At 47.4% G+C, this 8,840-nt stretch overlaps 1 protein-coding gene across 1 annotated transcript in view; it reads left to right on the top strand.

Annotated features, from left to right (window-relative positions):
- Positions 1–401: 401 nt before the first annotated feature.
- The window catches only part of LOC106744415 (bifunctional heparan sulfate N-deacetylase/N-sulfotransferase), a 155,595-nt gene continuing 147,156 nt past the window's right edge, over positions 402–8,840 (top strand). The window contains exon 1 of the mRNA XM_014619172.1: positions 402–417. The gene's annotated coding sequence lies outside the window, so the exon portion shown is untranslated. The remainder of the gene's footprint in view (positions 418–8,840) is intronic.

Here is an 8,840-nt window from a genome sequence, read left to right as displayed (position 1 = left end):
GGGGGGGGGGGGAGGGGGACGCGCCTTTCTTTTCGGGAAAAACAAACCCATTTAATTCGCCGGATTTCGCCGCGAGACGCTCGATCGTCGCTGCTTCGGCACCGACCGAACAAGCGTCTCTCGGGAAACGAACGTTCGCCCGTGCGATAATCTAATTCAAAGCCTGTTATTAGTTAGTAGAGATAAATGTCTCGCGGAAACACGTTTATTTGACGGTAATCGTCGACGATAAAGTGCCGACCTGTCTGTAACTCATACGATTTCTCCTTTTCAGTGTCACGACGCGCTGCGATGTGCCAGTGCACGGTCGCCCGTACACGATGCGATTACGTCCCGGGGAAAAAAGGCGAGAGCTTCCACTTTCGAGTCCAATCCTCACGAGGGGCGTGTAATTCGTCGTGTAAGCACGTCGACGAGGTAAGTCGACTAAACACGAACGGATCCCCAATATATACGCGCGGCAGTCGTGCCGAACGTGAACTGGGACACGACATTTCTTCCGGCCGTTCCGGGGGGGCTTCGAAAATGGAAAAGAATATATTTAGTCACGTACTTACTACGCGAGAGGTTGAATAGCTCGCGGGATAGCGGGAGGGTGTGAGAGAGCCCGCTACGAAATTCACGATCGTGTACGGCAGTCGTTGTTTATTCGACTTCGGAAGTGAAGAGGAGACACGCCTCGAAACTGAGGCGAAACGGTCTTTCGCCCGCCGCATCGCGCCATATTGTACGGTGCCGAAATACGTCGACAGAGATAAAATCGTACAAAACGGCCACTAAAAAGTGCACAATATTTGCGCGAAGCGTTGCGGAGGGACGTCGGCGGCGCGCAGTTTACGTGGGCGCTTCTCAGATATTGAAAGTAAGATCGGCGTTCGGTGAAATTACGTGCGCGGAGAAAGATTTATCGCTAATGCTAAGTACACACGAATCTTCCTCTCTGTTTCTCTTCCGTGAACGCGACTGAGTAACACGAATCCTGTCGAGGTAAAGCTCTTCGGCTTATCAACTATTTAGAGAGAAAGCGTGTCTTCGCGTCTGCGTCTCTCTTTTCCGAAGGAAAAAAATCACATGGGAAGACACGGGGTGACTTCCACTTCGATAATAGGAATAGGTGCGGCCGGAAAGTTCGGAAGGCTCTCTTCGCTAAGAAGAGTATCGGGAGGGGAAGGACCGACACATCGAGTGAGTCGCACATAAAGCGGATCATCGTGGCTAGTGTCGTAGAAAAGCCATTGGGAGAACACCGGACGAAGCTTTCAATTTGCCGTTATCGGGGATTACTCTCGCGTCCCATTGATTACAGTTCGCCAGCGACGCGTTAAAAATAACTTTCCTTTTTGCGACACGGCTCGAAGAAAACCGTAGTATGAAAGTACGAAATGTCTGTCGTCACGAGCAGAAATCTAATTCGTGTGATAAATCACACCCGAAAGAAACGTTATGTTTATCGTGCGATAACATGTTTGTCAACCTTTTCAGTTGCGTATTATTTCAAGGCGATCATAAACGTCACGGAGGAAATATTCTAAGTGATCCTTTAAATTGAGATCACGTATGCTATATTAAGAATATTACATATCAAGCGTGTACGTCATTTAATCTAATCGTGATACGATGTAGGATAATAAAAAACTCCGTAACAGTAAAAAGACGGATTTCTCGACGACAATCGCTGGAATAAAATGCAACTTGTCAGCAGCGTCGTTGCGGACACGTTTGCGATTATACCGTATGCCCGGAAAAAAAAAAGAGAAAAAATTGCGCGCATCGTAAAATTGAATTTCGCCAGTCGGCATCGACTTAAAACGAACTAACAGAACGCGAGATTGCATTTACGACCGTCCGAAGCGGCCGCGTTATACATCGACTAGAAATTTCGAGCAGAATTTCGATTGTGCTGCGAAATAGTTTGAATTCGTACGGCGCTATTATGTACGCGCTTCCGATTACTAAACGCGCGCGATTGCGCACGCGAATACCAGCCGTAAAGTCTAACTGAAACGGTAAACAGAGCTAAGCTTCTTACGAACATAAATTCGGCTATATTACGCACTACACAAAGCAAAATAGTTTCGCACTGAATATCCATCATAAAGTTACAGGGAAAATCTGTTGAAACACGACTCCATCCCTATTTTTTATATTTCCTCGCAATGTCGATAACCGCTGGATTTGTTGGGAGAAAAATTGCCATCGCCGATGCGATACCAACGGAAGATGAGAATTCCGGTCCAAAAGTCATTTCTATCTGGCCCGGTTTAATTACCGTGTCAGATCGGACGCGATAAAATTGCCGAAAAGTTGGATCCTGTCATGACAGGCAGAGGGTTTGATACGAGTTACATACACGGGCTTGTCGGAAGACCCTCTCCTTTTCTCTCTCTCTCTCTATCTATCTCTCTCCGAAATACAGGTCACCTGGCCTCGATAGATGGTATTCTGCACCAAGAAGATACTCTAACTCGTTCCCCGACCAAAGGGTTCCCGAGTTACTTTGATATCGGGAGGAGAGGACGTTGCAGAGGAGTCGGCCGGCACGCGCGCGCTCTTGCAGTACGCAGCTGTACATTACGAAGAGAGAGAGAGAGAGAGAGAAAGAGCGATTCAGTCTCTGAGCACGTATCGGCGTCGCGCTTGTCTATGGAGAGGGTGTATGCAACCGATACATCGCACATTCACCCTATCCTTCGGCCCTCCTTCCTTCGAGTCTCCCTCGACACGCTCCGGGAAGCCGTTCGTGGACTCTCTCGTCGCCACCCTCTCTCACGCTCGGCTCGGTCTCTTTCGCACCAGCAGCCCTTTAACCTCGTGCCCTACCGCCGTCTCTCTCGGTCGCACGGATTTTGCTCGAGCCGGCTAACGATATAATAGTGAAACTACCTATGTATTCGGCCGTCAGTCTATCGAGTAGAATCAGGGTGTTGAGGGTACGACGGCTAGAGGCGAGAACCGTGAACGGGTAGGTGTATACGCGAGTACAGTCCCGGTCGCTGGCGTGAATTAACTGGGTGCAGCTGCAGCTGTACGCCCGCCTGGCCCACCGGGTTTTAGCTGGCTAGCAAGCGACAAGGAGCAGAACAGAGGCGAGAGGCTGTGAATGATCAAGGACGTGGTGCGCTAAAAAGGAGCGCCCCTAGCGCGATATAATTCCTTCGGCCCGCAATGAGACTCGGTAATGAGTTGTTATTCGGAACGTGGGGCAACATACCGGGAGAGAAGAAAAGAGAGAGAGGTGAGAGAGGGAGAGAGAGAAAGTGCGCGCGCGACTTAGCTCCTTTAACGACCACTATAAGTTCCCGAGAGCTACGGTGAAGAACGGGAGAGAGAGAGAGAGAGAGGGAAAATATTGCCAGTGGTTGTAACTTATTTAGCTCGTTATTTGCAGCAACGAAAGATTTATAATACCCTGTTACGCGCGCGATACGCTACAAATACGTTTAAAGACGCAGCGAAACTCTCGCATTACGTTAACGAGTTACGCTCATGAAAGCGATTTCATCGAACGATGATGCTTCTCGTTAACTAATCATATTTCACATAATTGCGCTTATTTATTTTACAGCGAACGTTTAGCGATACGAGAGCGCGCTCCTTCTTTTCCCCGCTGAATACCCAATATATGCACATTGATGTATCACATTATGCGGAGAGATGGCTTGATGAAACATTTAATACTACGGGCCGCAATTTGCGAAATAAAGCGCACGTAACTCAAATACATATGAAAGGGCGAGGATTAAGCGGAAATAATTTCCAGCTGCTAATTAGAAATCGCTACGCACACGGAAGTTAATGCGTTTGACGCCTGGCGTCACTTGCACTTTGCGTTGTCAAACTGAAAAGTTACACACGGTCGGCTGGTCGGTCGGTTAATTTTAACCGTGAATCAACTGACGCCTCGCCCTTTTCTGCGGACCTATTTCCGGAAAGGGAGGCTCCCGTATTCGTTCGTACCGCAAGTTAAACTGACGTCCGGCGAGGTCTCTTAACAAGATAGAAAGCGATTCTCGCGCCAAAAGCGCGTAATTACATTCGTCATGCGGCGGCCCGTCTGATACGGTTTTATTTATACGACGCGATAAATCCGCCGCTATCCGCCAGCCGCGCGGAATCGCACGGACGACGCATGCAGAAACGCGGAGTTAAATTAAATTAAAACGCGACGTAAAATCGCAAGATTATCGACCGCGACGACCACGGTCGAGACGCGCTGCTGCGCGACCCGCTTGCGGGCGAACGTTGCGGCGATAATGTTTGTAATTAGGCGAGGTTATAAGGTGCGGAACGGACGGACAATTTGTGTCGGGTTGACCAGAAATTCGGCAAGTAAGTTATCGACTCGTAGATTATCGGGCTGACGTGTCCCGCATGCCGAGGAGTCCCCGACTTACCCACTGGGTTATTGGACATTCCTTATCGCTCTCACGTCCGTTGCAAATTCTAGAGCCGCGCGCGGTTTAAGCCACTGATTGTCCGATTAATTTCGTTATTCGTCTTGTCTAACAGTCTTATTGTTGCACAGCCCGAGAGGAAATTACCGTCTCGCTAGAAACGTGCATTTTTCAGTTCTGGCGTTAAACTTTCCCGAACTAACTAGAAAATGGACATTTTTTTACGATAAATTTGACGCGGCATGAAATTTCGAGAACTCGTACATCGAAGATGGAGTATCAACGAATTCATCAAAGAATACAAATCTCAGAATATGTTTCTTTTGTAAAAAAAGAGAGAGAGAGAGAGAAAGAAAATGAGAAAATACGAGATATGGTTATTTAATAATATTATAAAAACAGAGGTGTGTGTGTGTGTGTGTCTCGGTATACGCGATCCGGGGCGACCAGAGGAACGCGTCGCGTGAAATTCCACGCCCCATTCCCGAAAGATTGTCGAATCTATCGAGACATCGATTCTCCTGGAGCGGCACAGGAGAGTTCTCGAGCTCGCAGCACCGCGGGGAGTTCTAGAGAGCCTTTCGAAGTCTCAAGACGCACGTATCGTCCGAAGACGCGATGGAGGAGGTAGCTCCAGGCTTACACATTTCTTACCGATTTTTCTTCCGGGCCAATGACACAGGGCCAATGCAATTTCACCGAATTGTTTCGTGCACAATCTCGCGGATTGCGCGAAAGGCAAAGTAATATTGAAACAACGATTCCTCCGTTCCGAGAAATCTCGTCGCATAGAAAACATATCGTGAGGCGAATACCGGACTTATCACTCGTAACCACTTTAAGAGAGACACGCTCTCTCTCTCTCTCTCTCCCCCCTCCGCTAAATACGTTTACCAAATACGAGAAAGTCTAATTACTAAAGAGGTCGGTACCGATGTTACGGATAAGCGATTACGAGTCGAGACAAAGAGATTGCGAAGTGGCTGCCACTGGCAGCTTTTGTTCGCGCAGCCACCATTCAGGGCATTCACGCTTTGTCTACCATTCATCTCCCCATTAGTGACCGCATCCCCATGATGCCGAACAAACGGAAGGAAGGTGTGGATGAGTCACACCAACCATCGAGAAAGTAAAGTGCATCTGCCATTAAGGGAATCAATCCCGTTCACGGCGCGTCGCCGTCGTCGCTCGCGCGCGATCCGTCTCTTCACACGCGATAAGATAATTAAGCATTCGTACGCGGACGAGCGAGCGCGAGCACGCGGCGGCTATTTAGTAATTTAATTTCTTCGGGATCAGCCGGGGATATTCGTTGCACGATTTAAAATCGACAGAACGTCCGGGAGAAATTACGACGACGGAGCACGTCGCAGCGAACTCGCACGTCCAACGTTTATACGTCGGTCCGTGTCCAGATTAATTTAATGAACCGCGATGTTTGCACGCGTGCCTACGTGCATTTAATGCCGATTCCGATAACTAAAGGGAGATGGAAAAAAACGCGGCAACCGACGGCTCTCGCCGATATACGGACGCGCGCACGCGTCTCTCTCTCTCTCTCTCTCTGTGTGTGTGTTTTCGCGTGCGTAAATATATGCGCGCGCACACGCGTGCCAGCCCCCAGCCGACACCGATACGCGTTCCAACACACGCTCGCGGTACGGTCGTGTGGCGATTATCAGATTTATAGTTTGCTCGCGGGCGGAATCGTTCGGGCGAGTAACGTCACATCGGGCGGGGAAAGGTATTTAGACGTATAGCGGCACGAAACGCGACGGCGGCAAAATGAAATATTTGCCGATATCGAATCGCACCCGCCCTCGGATTTATAAAATATAAATATTCGTCCTCTCCTTCTCTCTCTCTCTCTCTCTCTTTCTTTCTCCATCTTTCTTTTATTTTATTTTTATTGCACCATTTTATTTTTTGCATACAAATTACTATTCCTATTCATTATATTGATTTCACTTTTCGCGTACATATCACTATTATTATAATTTGATGCGTCATCTCCCGCACTTTTCTTTTTCATTCATTTTTCATTATAATGCGCCCTGATATCTGTTATCGTTACTATTGTCTTACTTAATCTACCTATATATAACAACATTATATAATTACATGTTGAAATATGGGCTGTGTACAATACTCGTGCATGTCACGCGTGTCCAGTCTTCACTGCTATTCTGCTGTATGTCAAGTGGGCCCTGTCCCTGTCCCAGGGTTGAACAATAAACTCTATTCTGTTCTATTCTCTCTCTCTCTCTCTCTCTCTCTCTCTCTCAAATTAATTTCAACTGTTAATTAAAAGTGCGTTTACAATTGTCGAATATAAATTAACATAGATAAGTATAAATATACTGGTATATCAATTTATTGCGGTATATTGTGTACTGAGTAGTCTATGTATAATGTATTTATTTCAATATACATTCTCATGTTAGCAAGATAGACCAATATTTTTTTCAGGTGCAAACTTAGATATATTGGAAGTATTGTTTTTTTCTTTCTCAATATTAATACTATTGCATATATTTCAGTGCTTGAGAGGAGATGTCTTAAGGCGCCAAATAAATAACGCCTTCTCTTTTTTTTTCTCTCTTTAACGGTGCACGTATACGCTGATTGAATTAGTCGTCCCGCTAAATTGCCCACCGATTGACGCGTTTATCACTTTAAGCAATGGACCGGCCATTTGGAATAAAACGGCTTGACCGAGATTTGTGCGTACAAAAAACACATCGAGTGACTGAACTCAAGTCATTCCCCGTCATCCATCGCTCTTCGGGCCGAGGTATCGACGACAGCCGAATAACGAACGCGGCTCAATGAACATATCGATAAACCTCGCGGGTGTATATCGAGCGAAAGGCGCGGCGCTCGTGCACGCGGCGCTAGCGCGTTTTCTCATTATTTCCGCGAGATTGCTGGTTATTCCTTTACGTGACTACTGTCCCTAAAAACGAGGAAAAAAAAGAACCCACACGGTTTTCTTACGAGCGAACGCAATTTGCCTCTTACAATCAATCCCGCGGGTCGCCGGAAGGCTTGTTTTCCGGGAGATTGCATGCGACGAACAGCCGTGATGAGTTTGCCTTTCGCCGTAGACGGCGGATATCACAGTCAGAGTCAACCATTCGCGGAATAAACACGAGCCTAGATATAGAAGAGTCGTGGGGGTGGAGGTTCCGACGAGGGTGAAAGAGGGGGGAGGGGAGAAAGAGAGAGAGAGAAAGAGAGAGAGAATTATAAGGTTGAGTTAAGAGAGGGGACGAACGAGATAGAACCGAGGATCGAGCTAGAAAGAGACACACACACACACACACCAAAAAGAGAGAGAGAGAGAAAGAAAGAATACGCTCGTACGCGTACATTCTGCGCCTGTTAACTTATCTAAATGTCTAAATGCAGCGTTGGGCAGCAGGCGTTAACTTTATCGGAACTCGTTTTAACGAAGTGGAACGCGCCGCGCCGTTAGCCGCGCTCGTAGGACTGGGAATTGGACGAGAATTAGACTGCGTTAATTTGGAGTTGGATTGCAAAGGCTGAGACGAAGCTGGTGCCTCTGCGAGACGTGACGTGCATTACCAGACCGGGAACTATAATCGATCCTAAATACTATTAGCCTCATTATTGCTATTCTTGTTCGTTAACGTGATTAAGATCCGTCAATGCGTAAAAGCGGAATGGACGGAATAGACGTGAGAGTGGGGAATGAGAAATCTATTCGTGTCGTTCTCGTGTAGAGTGCGTGCGCGCGTACGTGTGTGTACGTGCGTGTATGGGCGTACACATGCTCGCTCGCCCGCTCGTACGTACGTACGTTCGTAAAATCATTTCGACGTTCTTTAGGCGGCTATATTCCCTTTCTTCGACATGTGACGCGTGTACACGTTGTATATGTAATATTTTTAATTTTCCCGCGGACATATTGCATCCGGGCGCGATGAAAATATTTTCATGCGGAAACCACTTCGCCATGGCAACCGCCGTAAGTTAATTTCGCGCACAAGTCGCGAGATTTCGTGGGAATTTACTAGATTAATTTAAGTATTACGTCGCAACGTCTGTGCGGTTCACAGAGAGAAGAAGGGCATTGTCCCAGCTAAGAACGGCAAAGTTACTCCGGAAACGAAGGAACGGTCCCGAGGAAAGAAGAGCAGAAACGGAACGAGAAAACTCCATTACGTTATGAAGCTGTCTTGTTTCGTAGAACAGAATGTCCGCCGCACGAAAACCGTGTCTACGCATTGTGTTTTCGCTCGCTAATTATTTGCGCGCGATTTTACTTCTATCGCCTCGACGAGGAGGTCGACATGTGTAAAAAAAAAAAGACGTGGGTGAGACGCGTTCCTACACGTTCAAACTTTTCACCCCGCGACATCTCCGCGCGCGTTGAGCAATTTCGAATCAATATATCGCGATCGACCTTGCTAAATTATCGCG

The sequence above is a fragment of the Dinoponera quadriceps genome, unplaced genomic scaffold, assembly GCF_001313825.1.
Source record: "Dinoponera quadriceps isolate SergipeBrazil2010 unplaced genomic scaffold, ASM131382v1 scaffold777, whole genome shotgun sequence".
Classification (NCBI taxonomy): domain Eukaryota; kingdom Metazoa; phylum Arthropoda; class Insecta; order Hymenoptera; family Formicidae; genus Dinoponera; species Dinoponera quadriceps.
This window is presented reverse-complemented; position numbering and strand designations above follow the sequence as displayed.